At 46.1% G+C, this 15,189-nt stretch overlaps 1 protein-coding gene across 3 annotated transcripts in view; it reads left to right on the top strand.

The window, feature by feature from the left end:
- The window catches only part of GALNT16 (polypeptide N-acetylgalactosaminyltransferase 16), a 71,131-nt gene that overhangs the window by 22,018 nt on the left and 33,924 nt on the right, over positions 1–15,189 (top strand). The gene's annotated exons all lie outside the window — the stretch shown is intronic.

Genomic DNA, 15,189 nt, shown 5'->3' with positions numbered 1-15,189 from the left:
CACCCCTAGCCTACCTGACCGTTTCTCCTTGTGCCTGTATCATCCGCAGGTCTGGTATATCTGCCCTCTTTCCCCTGGGGCTGTCAGGCTGCAGACTGGTTTGAAGGCTCTCCCCCAATCTCCCGAGACCTCCCTTCAGGGCCTAAGGGAGCTGTTCTGAGCTGGGCAAGAACTCCAGCAGCCCCAGAAGCAAGATGACAGATGAGGCCCTGGAGGCCTCCCCTCCTCCCAGTCCCTGAGCTGCTGCTCTGAACTCTGAGCGTGTAGATGTGAGTTGAAGGCTGTTTCCTGTGTTGCTGCCTGCTTGTCTGCAAACAGTTCAGACATTCAGACAGAACCACCTCCAAGACTGACAATTCTGTAACCACAGAGTGAAGCTCACAGTGTCTTGGAATCAAGGCATGTGTACCTTATCCACACACATGCAGCACACATGCATGCATGATCTGAGAAAACACATCATATCCCAACCCACACATGAGCACACGCATGTCACGATCCGCTGAGGCTGTTTTTCAGCCCTTGCACCTGCTGGGCTCCTCCAAGATCGGCTGTTCCCCAGGGACCTCAGAGTACCCTTTCCTGATCTCCCAGGAAACTGCTCTTACTTTCCACCTGCTGGAGGTCCCCAGGGCAGAGGGTGTTGGCGGTCTGCAGGAGTTGTTCCGTGTGTTGGAGTAAGGAGAGACCATGGAATCATCTATAGAACATTTGCCATGTCAGTCAGATGAGGGTGGAGGGGGTGACTGCCAAGGTGTGCCCCCCACATGCAGGGCCTCCCAGGCTCCTGGTAGCCTTCTGCCCTTTGTCAGTTGAAGGAGCCGACTTGGAATGGAAGCAGTGCCCACCCTGCCTTCCTAGAGGTGTAGAGGAAGCAAGAGGCACCAAGTTTAAATTCATGGCTCTTCTTCCTATCCCTGCCTACTTCCCAGCTCAAATGCTTTTCAGAGGTACTAAGAGTGCATTATGGGGCCAGGCATGGTGGCCTAGTGACTAAAGTCCTCGCCTTGAACCTGCTGGGATCTCATATGGGCACCAGTTCTTATCCCAGCAGCCCTGCTTCCCATCCAGCTCCCTGCTTGTGGCCTGGGAAAGCAGTCAAGGACGGCCCAAAGCCTTGGGACCCTGCACCCCTGCAGGAGATCTGGAAGTGGCTCCTGGCTTCGGATCGGCGCAGCACTGGTCATTGTGGTCACTTGGGGAGTGAATCATTGGACAGAAGATCTTCGTCTCTGTCTCTCCTCTTCTCTGCATACCTGACTTTCCAATAAAAATAAATAAATCTTTAAAAAATATTTTTAAAAAAAGAGTGCATTATGGCACTCTCTCTCTCACACACACACTCCTCTCTCTCTGTTTTAAATGTGCTTGCTGTGAGACAGTGCCCTGGGAATGCTGAGCTAGATTCTATCCCTGGCTTGTCCCTTTTTCATTTTAATCCATATTTAGCCAGTCTGGCCCCCAAGGCCCTTGGTGTGTCAGGGCTCCGGCGGCTGCCAGCAGCAGGGGATTTCAGCAGGGGCTCCGAGAATGGCTCTCTGAGGTTTGTGACCACTCACAGCTGCATGGGTTATGTGTGTGCTTTTCCCCCTTGAGCAAAGAATGTATGGATTAAAAAAAAAAGATGTATGTAATTATTTATTTGAAAGGCAGAATGGCAGAGAGGGAGAGACAGAAAGAATCCTTCCTTCCTTCCACAGGTTAACTCTCCAAATGGTGCAACAGCCACGGCTGCACCAGACTGAAGCGAGGTTTCTGAAGTTTTACCCTGGTCTGCCACTTGGGTTGCAGCAGCGCATGCACTTGGGCCTTCTTCGGTTACTTTCCCAGGTATATTAGTAGGGAGCTGGATCAGAAGCAAAGCAGCTGGGACTTGAACCAGCATTCAAATACGGGCTGCCAGTGTCACACACAGGGGGCAGCTTAACCTGCCGCGCACCAATGCTCACCCTGAGTCCGTAACTTTGAACAAGGTCTCAGAGCAGGTGCATGACTCCTGCCCCAACTTCTCATCCCCCAACAGCTAAGAACCGTGGCCTCAGGGACAGAACAAGGAGCCCACTAGGCTGGCAGAGTTGAAGGAATTGTGTTCTATAATCCAAAACGGGGTGTGAGGGTATAGCAGGCTGTTGTGTGGGTGCATTCCTTGCACGGGTGACACAGGGATTTGTTGCATCCACTGCTCCAGAGAGACCCTGACTCAAATGTGAGGATTGCAGACATACAGACTTGATGAAGTCCAAGTCAATGTCATCTAGGAGAACAGAGGCTTTTCATAATGGTTCTTTTTCAAATCAAAAATGCATTAGTTCATGGTAGAAGTTATGAAAAAAAAACATATCCTGGAGATCTTCAAAAATCACCAATAAATCCCAATATTTAGAGAAAATAATTGCCGTTTTTTATTTATTTTGGTTTAGTTTTTGAAAGGCAAAGTTATAGAGAGAGGGACACACACACAGACACACAGAGAGACAGAGAGAGAAAAAGAGGGAGAAGAGAGAGAATGTGAGATTTTTCCATCTCCTGGTTTGCTCACCAAATGGCAGCAATGGCCAGAATTTGACCAGGCTGAAGGCAGAAGCCTGGAACTCCAGGCAAGTCTCCCACGTGGATGAGAGGGCCAAGTACTTGGACCATCTTCTGCTGCTTTTCCAAATACGATAATAGAGAGCCAGGTTAGAAGAAGAGCAACTGGGACTCAAATTAGCACTGAGAAGGGATGCTGGTACTACAGGGAGCAGCTTAAACCACTGTGCCACAACCAGCCCCTATAGCTATTTTTTTTTTTCTTAAAAGGTCTTTTCAGAGTAGCTATTGTCTCTGTATTGTGTTTATCTCCCCGGCACTGGTGTGTATGTACGCTAACTAGAATTATATTGATTTGAATTTTTTTTTCTATCTAATATTTATGAGAACTTTCTACTGTTAGTTTTCTAAAGCAGTACTTTCAAACTACTTTTAGTAATGGATTCATTTTTATGATTTATTTATTTATTTGAAAAACAAAAAAGAGAGAAATCTCATTCACTCTCCAGATGCCCTCAACAGCTGAAGTTGGACCAGAGCAAAGCCAGGAGCCTGGAATTCAATCTGAATCTCCCCTGTGGGCGACAAGGAGTCAATTGCTTGAACCATTACCTGCTGCCTTCCAGGGTGTATGTTAGTAAGAAGCTGGAATTGGGAGCAAGGTTAAGACTCGAATGTAGACATTCTCATATGCAGCAAATTAAACACTGAGCCAGTGCCCGGCACGGTGGCTTAGCGGCTTGAATGCTCTGGGATCCCATATGGGCACCAGTTCTAATCCTAGCTCCTCCACTTCCCATCCAGCTCCCTGCTTGTGGCCTGGGAAAGCAGTCAAGGACAGCCCAAAGCCTTGGGACCCTGCACCTGCGTGGGAGACCTGGAGAAAGTTCCAAGGCTCCTGGCTTCGGATCGGTGCAGCACCAGCCGTTGCGGTCTGTTTCTGGAAAGGCTAAATAGGCACTGATCCATTCATAACAGTTTAGACAAGTGTTTGGCTCAACAGTTAAGATGTGAGAGACTCAGAGGTCCTGGTGCTGCGATGTAGCAGGTCAAACTGCCTTCTGTGACACTGGCATCACTGGCATCTCAGATAGGCACCAGGTTGAGTCCACTTCTGATCCAGCTTCCTGCAAATGACCTGGGAATAGCACAATCTCTATCGCCCATGTGAGAGACCTTGAAGAAGCTCCTGGTGCCTGGCTTTGGCCTGGCCCAGCCAGCTGTGGCCATCTGGGAAATGAATCAGCAGGTGGTGGAAGATAGATCTCTCTTTCTCTTCTCCCTCACTCTTACCTTTTAATTCTGACTTTCAGATACATAAACAGTCTTTTTAAAAAGATGCGGAGAACCGTCTCAGTACCTGGGTTCAATTCTTGGCTTTTGAGTCTCATTCCCTGCTAATACAGACCCTGGGAAGACGTAGTGATGACTAAGTTCTGGATACCCATGGGTGAGACCTGGGCTGAGTTCCAAGTTCCCAGCTTCAGCCATGAATACTTGGGGAGCAAACTCGTGGATGGAAACTTGTGCTTCCCTTCTGCCTCTTGAATCAACCACTCAATATTTAAATAGTGGCTTACACTAATTTGTCATTATGCCCAGCAAGATGCTGAGACAGTAAGACTGAGAGACTGGCCAGCCTTATTCATAGAGTCCCAAGTAACTAAAAATGGGGAGAAGATGTTGAAAGTGCTGGAGAACCCGAAGGGCACACTGATGAATCCACCATCAGCAGGCTGGCTTGGGGTCAGGGGTCACAGGTCAGGGATCAGGGTAGGGATGATAAAGAATTCACTCAGGGCCAGGAAGAGAAAGCCTTAGCCTTTGGGAAAGAGACTGTCCTTTTCCCATGCAAAGTGGCAGTCAGCTGGACCTGGGGGGTGTTTATTTTTAGTAAGCAGCCTTCCTTCCCATGAAGACAACCGTTCCAAGGGAGAGGCCCCAGAAGAAAATGTCTAAAAGGGGTTGTGTTTCTTTCTCCCACTCAAGAAATAAAAATCACATAAACATAGCCAATAACCAAAAGGAAAGAAAATTACCCATAATCTGCTCATCCTAACAAATCATAGTTTTTATTTTTTCAGTAAGCCTTTTTTTGTCAAGATCCATAATTTTTACATAACTGCAATCACCGAGCATATACAATCAGTATCTGCCCTTTCCTCCTGTTATTGTGCAAGCATTTATGTATGTTTGTGCTTAACAGAACTGTCACAGTGAGGCCTATTGCTGTGATTTTTTTTCCTGGTTTCACAGGTAATAATTATTCATTAAGATAAATTAGAGCATCCAGATAAACAAAATAAGAATTACAGTGCACATGCTGCTTTGTCACTTGTTTTCCTAACATGTAACTGTCACTGGCGAACATCTGTCCCTGATTTTAAAAATTTCTTTCTTTCGTTCTTTCTTTCTTTCTTTCTTTCTTTCTTCCTTCCTTCCTTCCTTCCTTCCTTCCTTTCTTTCTTTCTTTCTTTCTTTCTTTCTTTCTTTCTTTCTTTCTTTCTTTCTTTCTTTCTTTCTTTCTTTCTTTCCTTCTTTCTTTCTTTCTTTCTTTCTTTCTTTTTCTTTCTTTCTTTTTTTCTTTCTTTCCTTCTTTCTTTCTTTCTTTCTTAGAATTGTTTCTTTGAGACGCAGAATTACAGAGACAAAAAGAGGCACGTGTGCATGTGTGTGCACACACACACTCCACATGGCTTCTGCGGTTGGGGCTCAAACAGGCAGAAGCCTGGAGCTTCATCCAGGTCTCCCATGCGGTCCTCCTACATTGTCTTCCCAATCATATTATCGGGAGACTGAATCAAAGTGGAGTAGCCAAGACTCAAAGGCGTCCCCATATGGGATGCTAGTGCTGCAGGTGGCAGCTTCGTTCTTAGTAATGGCAATGGATTCTGCTAATTAGGGACTTATCACTTTGTTCTCAGGTTTTGTTATATTAATTTCATGAATGAAAAGATGGAGGTTCAGAATATTTAAGTGACTCCTAGTAGATCATATGTTAAAGAAAGGAGAAATTCCATACACAGTGTTTTCTACATGGTGAGAACACTTCACATGGGCTTTACCCCTTAGCAAATCTGTGTGATCCATGCTTGCTGGTACTCTAGATGTCCAGGGTTCATTCATCTTGCTGGATGGAAACTCTGTGCTTGTTGACTGGAAACACCCCAGGTCCTGGTCCTCCAGCTTTTGACAACCCCGACATTTTGATCTGTACAGATCGGACATTCTGGATACCTTATATAAGTGGAATGGCGTAGTAGCTGTCTTTCTGTGCCTAGCTTATTTCAGTCATCATGTGCTCAAGGTTCTTTCATGCTGTCACAAATGGCAATGACCTTGTCTATAGGGGCTAGATGGGATTCTTTGAAAAGAGGTTTTATTTACTAGTTTGAGAGTGCAAGAGCCGTGTTCTCCTCCACAAATTCATCCCTCAATTTCTTTTTCTTGCATTGCCCTTGAGACTGGGTGGAGCTGAGGACAAGAACCAGAATTTGTCCCAGGTTTTCCATGTGAGTGACAGGGACCCAATTACATGAGCCATTACTGCTGCCTGCCAGGATCTGCACGGGAAGGAAGCTGGAACCAGGTGCTGGGGAGGGATTGAACCCAGAGACTCCTAAGCTGTGTCTTAACCAATGTTTGCTTGAGTCACTCATTTGTTGTTGGACATCTAGACTGTCTCCACACTTTGGCTATTGTAAATAGTACTGTAGTAAGTACAGGATTGCTCAGATAGCTTCAAGGTCCTTTCTTTCTTTCTTTCTTTTTTTTTTTAAAAAAAAAACACATTTATTTTCATTGGAAAAGGCAGATGTACAGACTTCTGCTGGTTCACTCCTCAGGTAGCCACAATGGCTGGAGCTGAGCTGATCCTGAGCCAGGAGCTTCTTCCAGGTCTCCCATGCTGGTACAGGGTCCCAGGCCTTTGGGTCATCCTCTACTGCTTTCCTAGGACACACACAAGCAAGGAGCTGGGTAGCAAGTGGAGCAGCCAGGACATGAACTGGAATCCATGTGGGATCCCGTCTCATGCAACATGAGGATTTAGCCACTGAGCCAATGGGCCAAACCCTGAACATTTTTTTTTTCATATGCCTGTTGGCCATTTATATATTTCCTGTAGATAAATGTTTATTCAAGCCTTTAGCACATGACTTTTTAATTTGAAAGTCAGAATTACAGAGAAAGATCCACTGGTTCACTCCTCAAATGGCTGCAACAGTTGAAGTTGAGCCAATTTGAAGCCAGGATCCAAGAGCTTCTTCTGGGTCTCCTATCTGGTTTCAGAGAACCAAGCAGTTGGACCATTTTCTCTTGCTTTCCTAAGTGGGTTAGCAGGGATCTGGATTGGAAATAGAGCAACCAGGAATCAAACTAGACCCAAATGGGATGCAGCACCATAGGCAGCCACTGTATGAGTTATATGATAGTGCTGGCCTCCTAACCCCATTCTAAAAGGATTTTTACTTATGTATTTACAGGCAAATTGACATTGTGAGAGAGGGACATACACATGCACACACACATAGATAGATGATAGATAGAGAGAGGCAGATAGAGAGAGCTTCCATCCAAAATGGAAGACTGGTACAGGCCAAGCTGGTCCAGAGCCAGACCTGAACTGCACCCAGGTCTCTCACATGCTTGGAAAGGACCCAAGAACTTGGACTATCTTCTGCTTTCTTCTCAGGTACATTAACAGGGAGCTGGGGCGGGACAGAGACACTAGGGTCCCAGCGATCACCCCAACCTGGGACATTGGCATCTCAATTGTCTGCTTAAGCTGCGGTCCCACAACTCTGGCCCCATCCTTAGCCCATTTTAAAATCAGGTTATTGGGTTTTTTCCTAATGAGTTACAAGAGATCTTCCTGTAGTGTGGAAATTAACTCTTGAACAGATACATGGATTGCAGCTATTTTCTCTCTGTGTGCAAGTGGGTTTTTACGCTGTTCATCTTGTCCTTAGATGGGCAAAAATTTTTCCTTGTGCCACCCATGCTTTTGGAATGGTTGCAGTGAGATCAACAAAACAAGAACAATGTTGCACGGTTCTTCCATTATGTTTTCTTCTGGGGATTTCACACTTTCAGATCCAAGTGTAAGTCTTTAATCCATTTTGAGCTGATTTTAGGAGTGATGTAAGACAGAGATCTAACTCATCCTTTGCATGTGGATATCTTGTTTTTCCAACACTACTCATATTAATAGAAGTGACTGTCTTTCCCCGTTGTGTGTTCTTGGCATCCTTGTCAAAGACAGCTGATGTGTATGTGCAGATTTATTTCTGGGGCCCCCTGTTCAGCTCCATAGGTCTGTGTATATATCTATATATCTTTGTGCCAATATCATGCTGTTTTTGAATACTGTACATTTGCAATATATTTTCAAATCAAGTAGTAGGATGCCTGCAACTTTGTTCTTTATAAAATTGACTTAGCTACTCATGGTCATATCATGGATATCTATGATTTATTACACCAAGTCCCGAGTGCTGGGAATCTTTTTTCCCTCATCCTTCTTTCTACATATGGATTTTTAAAACTTATTGCCTTAGGAAATGTTCCTAAAATCGAGTCATATGAGAAAGACAGGAAGAGACAGAGAACAAGAGCTACCGTCTTTTGGTTTATTCCTCAAATGCCCGCAGTGGCCTCAGTAAGGACAGCCAAAGTCAGGAACCAGGAACTCAGTCTAGGTGTCCCACGTGGGCAGCAGGGACCTCGTCACTGTTGCCTGTCAGGGTCTGCATTAGCAGGAGGCTGGGATCAGGTATCAAACCCTGGTTCTCTGCTGGGGGACTGGCTTCTTAACTGCTGAGCTAAGCACCTACGCTCCTCGTTCCAATTTTTTCAAATCATACTGTTAAGTTTGCTTCTTGAAAACTTGTACCAGTTTACACTGCCACCAATAATGTATAGAAGGGTGCTTATTTTCCCATAGCGTATAGGAAATGTTGTAAAGGACTGCCAAATATCCTATTCAGTGGGTGATTACAAATTTTTGGTACTCTTTTCTCAGTTGATATTTAGATTTTTTTTTTGAATTTTCATTCCCATATATAAAACCGAACATTTTTGTGCCTAATATTTATCTGTCATGTGAATCCTGTTTCATGTAGGGACCCTGAGGGAAAGGGCATATTTATACATGTTATTCTCTTCCTCTCGAAAGTGAAGTTTACATCTTCTGGGCAAATGGGAGATCTGGGGCACTTTGCCAGGGTTGGCGGGAGGTAACAGACAGAATGAAATCGAAAAGGCCATGTGCCAAAGGATACAGCACAAGGAATGTACTGCCAGACTGTCTTCCAAAAGGGTACTCATTTAATAAGCATGCATGTGGCTTACAAACAATTTAATGTACCATTCAAAGATATTAGGTTAAGCAAGAAAAACATTAGTCACCATTAACGTACAATAATGTCATTCCCCATGGAAGACTGTGCCACCACAGTGAAGCATACCATTCTGTCCCTCCGGGGCACATCTCCCTGGCTCATAACCTTGGCAGAAGCCTCCTGGCTGGGGTTGGGGTTGGGGACTGCCAGGATAACCTGCTTTCTAGGGTGTTCCTGATCTAAAGACCCTTGGCATTCATATCCTCTGCTAAAACTTCAGGTCCCTGAGGGAGTTTTGGTGACACTTAATAAGAGCTGCAGGTTGGTATCAAGGCACATTAGTTAAACTGCTTACAACACTGGCACCCCATATTGGAGTGCTGGTTCAAGTCCTGGCTGCTCGGCTTCCCATGCAGCTACCTGCTCATGTACCTGGGAAGGCAGTGGATGATGGCCCAAGTGCTTGGGCCCCTGCCACCCACATGGAAGAGCTTGCTGGAATTCTAAAGATCCTGACTTCAGTCTGCCTGTTGCAGCAATCTAGAAAGTGAACCAATAAATGGAAGATCTTTATCTGCTTTTCAAACAGATCAATCTTTTTTCTTTAAAAAAAAAAATCAGAGCTGCTGGCTGCTCCTCTGGCTCCTGCAGAAGTCAGGTTTCTATACACATTGTGCACACACATCTTCAGGTGCACACACACTCTGTGTGCTTACTATGTGCTGAGCAGAGATGGGTCATGCACAGAGATGTCTGTCCAGAGCCCTTGCCCTCACTGTAGTGGTAGTTCCTCTCTGATCTGCTGTAAATATGCATTGGACAGTGACGGGCCAAATGGATGTTGCTGCTGATCATTTAGTGTCCAGAGGCCCTGGAAAAGCAAGCTGAAGTCCCTCTCCCTGCACAACGATTTCCCCCTGGATTCGCTGCAATTTTGTTTAAGATGCTTGCACCCCCAGGCAGTATCATTACCTGCTTGCTACAGCTGAAAACTGCTGTGCTCAGCTTAGCTCACACCTGCTGCAGAATGACTTGAGGACTAGCCCTAAGGACTGGGCTGACAGCTCTTCTCAGCATTTCTTGGCCTGCCTGTCCCCTTCAGCTAACTTACTAAGTTAAGCACACCTGGCACTTTGGAGAAAGTGAAGATGGTGTGTGTGTGTGTGTGTGTGTGTGTGTGCGCGCAGAGATGGGGTGGAGGGAATGCACCTAAAATGAAGAGGGAAATGGCACCAATCATCTATGTGTCCAAATATCAGCCTCTTTGGAGTGTCATGTGGTTGAAGTCTGCAGGGCAGGGCAGGCTCATGGCTCTTGATCAGGGCTTGGCTTCTTGGCAAGCTTTGTTGTTGCTATTGTTCCTATGTATTGACCAAGTATAGTTGAACTTATTTAAGGAGAACAAAGGGATATTTGAATTTGGAGGTTTCCTATGGGACAACCAGACCCAACCAACCAACCAATCCATGATTTCAAACACCTGATGTCTTCCAAGATTAGAACGTTTAAAAAAAACATTTAAAAATATTTGTTTAGTTTTATTAGAAAGGCATATCAGAAGGAGAGACAAAGAGAAAGATCTTTCTTTTACTGGCTCACTCCCCAAGTAGCCACAACAGCTGGAGCTGAGCATCTGATCCTAAGCCAGGAGCCAGGAGCTTCTTCCAGGCCTTCCAAGCAGGTGCAGCGTCCTAAGGCTTTAGGTCATCCTCTACTGTTTTCCCAGGCCACAAGCAGGGAGCTGGATGGGAAGTCGAACATCTGGGACACGAACTGGCATCCATATGGGATCTCAGAATATGCAAGGTGAGGATTTAGCCACTAGGTTTTGCACCTGAAGATCCCTTCTATACATGAGAACATGAGGTACTTGTCTGTATCTGGCTTATTTCACTTTGTAAGGAACTCTCCGATTCTCTCCATGTGGTCACAAATGAAAGGATCTCTTCCTTGTCTGAGGCTGAAAAGGAAGTTCCCGTGTGTGTAGACCACATGTTCTTTAGCAGTTCAGTTGTCATGGACACTTCCATGACTTACTTAGCTACCGGGAAAATGCTGCAGCGGGCATAGACATTGTGGACATATCTGGCTCGTTCCTAGCCTCCTTTCAGATGTTAGCTCGTGCTCGGGGGGAGAGATCAGGGGAAGACAAGCTGGGCCTTCAAAGGTCACTGGAATGATGGAACATTTGTGAAGTATCCCCTGGGCGCACCCCTGTGCTCAACTGTCTTCTCTGCCCCTCAGCCATCAGGAGTGAGCCACTGTGGACCCCCACTTCTGCCCCCCAGTGTCACCGCTGAACAGGGACTTAACATTTCATCCATTCCTTAAACCCTGACTTTCACTCGGAACGTGAGGATGCCGGATGATGACAATAATTAGCTCAACCTTTTAAGTAGAAAAGAATTCAATTCCATCTTTCCCCTCCCCCCGAAGAGTTTCATTACAAAAGAACAAATGCTTGTCTGTAAGTATGGTTTATATAACTGGAATTCTTCAGTTTGCCAGCTTACACTAGGGCCACTTGCCAAAGGTTTGTCCTGCATTTTTCCCAGATAGCTGTGTGTTTGCATTTGTCTGGGCTATTCATGTAAGATGAACCACACTGTATATATCTAAGCTATTCCCTCCAACACTTGTTTTAGAATTCTAACATAAGAGGACGTGTATTTGGCACAGTGGTTAAATAGGCATTTGGAATGCCTGCCTCTCATACTGGAGTACCTGGGTCCAAGCCCTGGGTGTGCTCTTACTTCCAACTTGCAGCTAACTCCCACCCTGAGAGGCAGCAGGTGATATAGCTCAAGCACTTGGGTCCCTGCCCTCTGTGTGTGAGACCTGGAGAGAAAACTTGGCTGCTGCTTCCTGAGTTTGGCTCGGCTCCGCTCTGGTTCTTATGGACCTTTAGGGAGTGAAACTGGCATGCAGGAGATCTCTCATTCTCTGTCTTCTCTCTCTCTCTTTGTCTGCCTTTCAAATAAATAACAATTCTAGGATGAGGGTTGGCTTTGGCACGGCAATTGAGATGCCATTTGGAACAGCCCTGCCTCATATTGAAGTGCCTAGGTTCATGTCCCCAGGCTACTTCCTATCCAACTTCTTGCTAATGCACACTCCAGGAGGCAGAAGGGGATGGATAAGATATTTGGATCCAAGGCTGGCGTGGTAGACTAGTGGCTAAAGTCTTTGCCTTGCCTGCATCAGGATCACATATAGGCGCCGGTTCGTGTCCTGGCAGCTCACTTCCCATCCAGCTCCCTGCTTGTGGCCTGGGAAAGCAGTGGAGGACAGCCCAAAGCCTTGGGACCCTGCAGCCATGTGGGATACCCGGAATAAGCCTTTGGCTTCGAATCGGCTCAGCTCCAACCATTATGGTTACTTGGGGAGTTAATCATCGGATGGAAGATCTTCCTTTTGTCTCTACTTCTCTCTGTGTATCTGAATTTCCAATAAAAATAAATAAATCTTATATATATGTATTTAAAATATATATTTGAAGCCTTGCCACCTATGTGGAAAGCCCAAGTGGAGTTCCAGGCTCCTGACTTTGACCTGGTCTAGACTCTGCTGTTGTGGGCATTTAGAGACTAAATCAGCGAATGGAAGGTATTCTCTCTCTGACATCCAAACAAATAAATTGAATATATAAACAAAGCTTTTTAAAAAGTCTATTGCTTTTTTTTTCTATTGGAAAGTCAGATATACAGAGAGGAGGAGAGACAGAAAGATTTTTCACCCGCTGCTTCATTCCCCGAGTAGCCCCAATAGCCGGAACTGAGCCCATCCAAACGAGCAGCCAAGAGCGAACCAGCAGATGGAAATCTCTCTCTCCCTATCTGCAGCTCTGACTTTCCAATAAACAAGGAAATTATAAAACATACTAAGCCTTAGATACTGTTTTCTTTTATTGCATCAGGGATTTATGTCCAAGATTAGAAAAAAAAAATTAGAAAAAAAAAACAGGATCCATGTTTTTCCTCTATACTTTTTAGTTTGCTTTTCAGATTTAAATGTTGAAGCCACCTGGGGTTTATTTTGGCTTAAGAAATGTGCTCAGCTTTATTCCCCTCCTCATTGCCAATTTTCCTGGCATCATCCACCAAACACCATGTCACTGGCTCCCCACCAGCACTTGAAGTGCAACTGTATCTCTCCGTCAACCTTTTGTGTGCCTTGGGCTTCTTCTGCCCCCTCTGTTCTCTCTGATTGATTTGTTTGGCTTTCCAACAATAGCATTCAGCTATAGGAAGTCTGTGCTCTGACAACGTGTCTGAATACCTGAATAGGCTATTTCCCCATCTTTTAATTTTTTTTCAGCTTTCCCCTGATTATGCTCTCATGTTTAAATGCTTCCAGCTGAGCCTCCCCCACCCCTCCTTCCCCGGGATTGTTATCTGATCGGGATTGCTTGAGTCTACAGAGGAAGCTGAGAAGGTTTACGTTTCTCCATCACCGAGTCTTTCTCAAGGATAAGCTATGTCTCCCCTGTGAGGTCTGCTTAACTACAGGGTGGGTGGCCATAAAGGCAAACTTGGACGAGCACACAGGGCCAGTGGTTTATTTAGATCACTTCATCGTACGATGGGGCCATGTGGTTGCATGTTGGCAACGCACGGTTCAGTGTGCTGTACAAAATGGCAGCGAATGCTGCGTTTTCCACAGGCCTGTGACATGCTGTGATCAAAACATTTGTGTCTCTGACTTCACTGTGAACAAAACTATGCCTTTAGCTCATCCCAAAAGTAATCAAAATGAGTGTTTAAATCAGATCAGCACTATCCACTTTCAGATTTTGTGGGCACTTGGTAGATTGCTCCTAGATAAGAGTCTGGGCTGCAGGAGTAGCTGCCAGTGCAAGGGGCCCAGCGGTATCCCTGACGTAGCGTGTGTATGCTGTCGTAACAGAACGCTGTAGACTGGCTGGCTCGGAACAACAGAGACGTTTCCCTTGTGAAGGCCAGGAAGTCTGAGAGTCAGGGCCTGGCCTGCGTGGTGTCTGGCGAGAACAGCTCTCTCTGCTTCCAAGCTGCTGCCTGGAGACCCACAGGGGAACACAGTCTCTCCACCTGGCACAAGACAAAGCAGCCAAAGGGAGACTTCCTGCTGAAGTTGCTGTGAAGGGCTTGGAGTCAGTTGTGGGAGCAGGGCTTGGATCTCAGTCACTCTCCCAAGGCGTCACCTGCCCATATCTCCACAATGGAAACTGAGTTTTGGGACACTCCCCCTGAAACTCACACACAGCAGGTTGCCCTTTCCCAAGTCCCGTCTTCCCCTCTCTGTTCATATTTATACTTCATAAAGACTTTCTTCTTTCATGATTTATAAACCCAGCTCTGTCATGCTCTGTCCCCTGGGTATAACTGAATTATTTCAATGCCAGTCCTAAACCACAGGTAAGGTCCTGGTAAATTTGACCCCCAAGCCAATAACATACCCCACCAGCTGCTACCCTAATTTGACTCTCTTCTGAAAAGTGTTACAAACTAAGAGGCCTGGCTGGTGCTTCAAGTCTGGTTTAGTTCTAATGGGTTGAACTTGACCTTGGCCCAGGGGATCTTGGCCTCAGTTTGGGGGTGTGGGGAGGGTGCAGGAGGCTGTCATTACCTTTGCGGTGGCTGCGCTGTGTGTTCTGTGTCTGTCGTGAAGTGGTTTTCCCACTTTAGAGGATTCTGACTGCGAAGCACCTGCTGTGAAGTAATTGCACGTGGACCTTGACAATTAACACCTGTGACTGCAGCATAACAGGCTTTGACCTGAACTGTATGTCAGCTGGGAGGGAGTTTGTTGGGTCCTGGGGGAACCTTTACTCAGAATTCTTCACACCTCTTTCCCTCGGCCTTAGAGCAGAAATTGCTGGGCAGAGAAGCCCCTGAGTAAGACTTGGTCTTGTCTTTCCTGACATCTGTGTACAGCTAAGGGTCATCAGGACCCTGGGGGTGTCCCACCAGGACCTACGCTAACCTGGAGAAAGCTGGCCACGTGCTGTTTCTCTCTGTGAAGCACAAACATCAGTCATTTTTCTTTTTCTTTTTCCCATGTTCTTTTGAGCCATCAGCAGAGAGGTGTTTCCAAGTCCATGTTCAAGCCAAGAGGTGACAGCACTGGGCAAGTCTATGTGAGCCATGAGCTGATGCTCCTCTAATCCCTGAGCCAAGGAGGGAGGCAGCCTCCTGCTTGCACTTGTCAGGGCCTGGTTGTGGGCTGGGCACCAGAGGTCAGCTTGTTGTGGAGCTGAGGAACTCAGAATGACACAAGAGTGCTGGGCACATCTAGGCGCAAGAGCTGTCTGCAGGCACACAGACAAGGCTTTGTGCTTTGG

Source organism: Ochotona curzoniae, unplaced genomic scaffold, assembly GCF_017591425.1.
Source record: "Ochotona curzoniae isolate NIBS_2020 unplaced genomic scaffold, NIBS_Ocur_1.0 contig_2688, whole genome shotgun sequence".
In the NCBI taxonomy this organism is placed as follows: Eukaryota; Metazoa; Chordata; class Mammalia; order Lagomorpha; family Ochotonidae; genus Ochotona; species Ochotona curzoniae.
The sequence above is the reverse complement of the archived record's forward strand: the minus strand, read 5'-3'. Positions and strand labels throughout refer to the sequence as shown.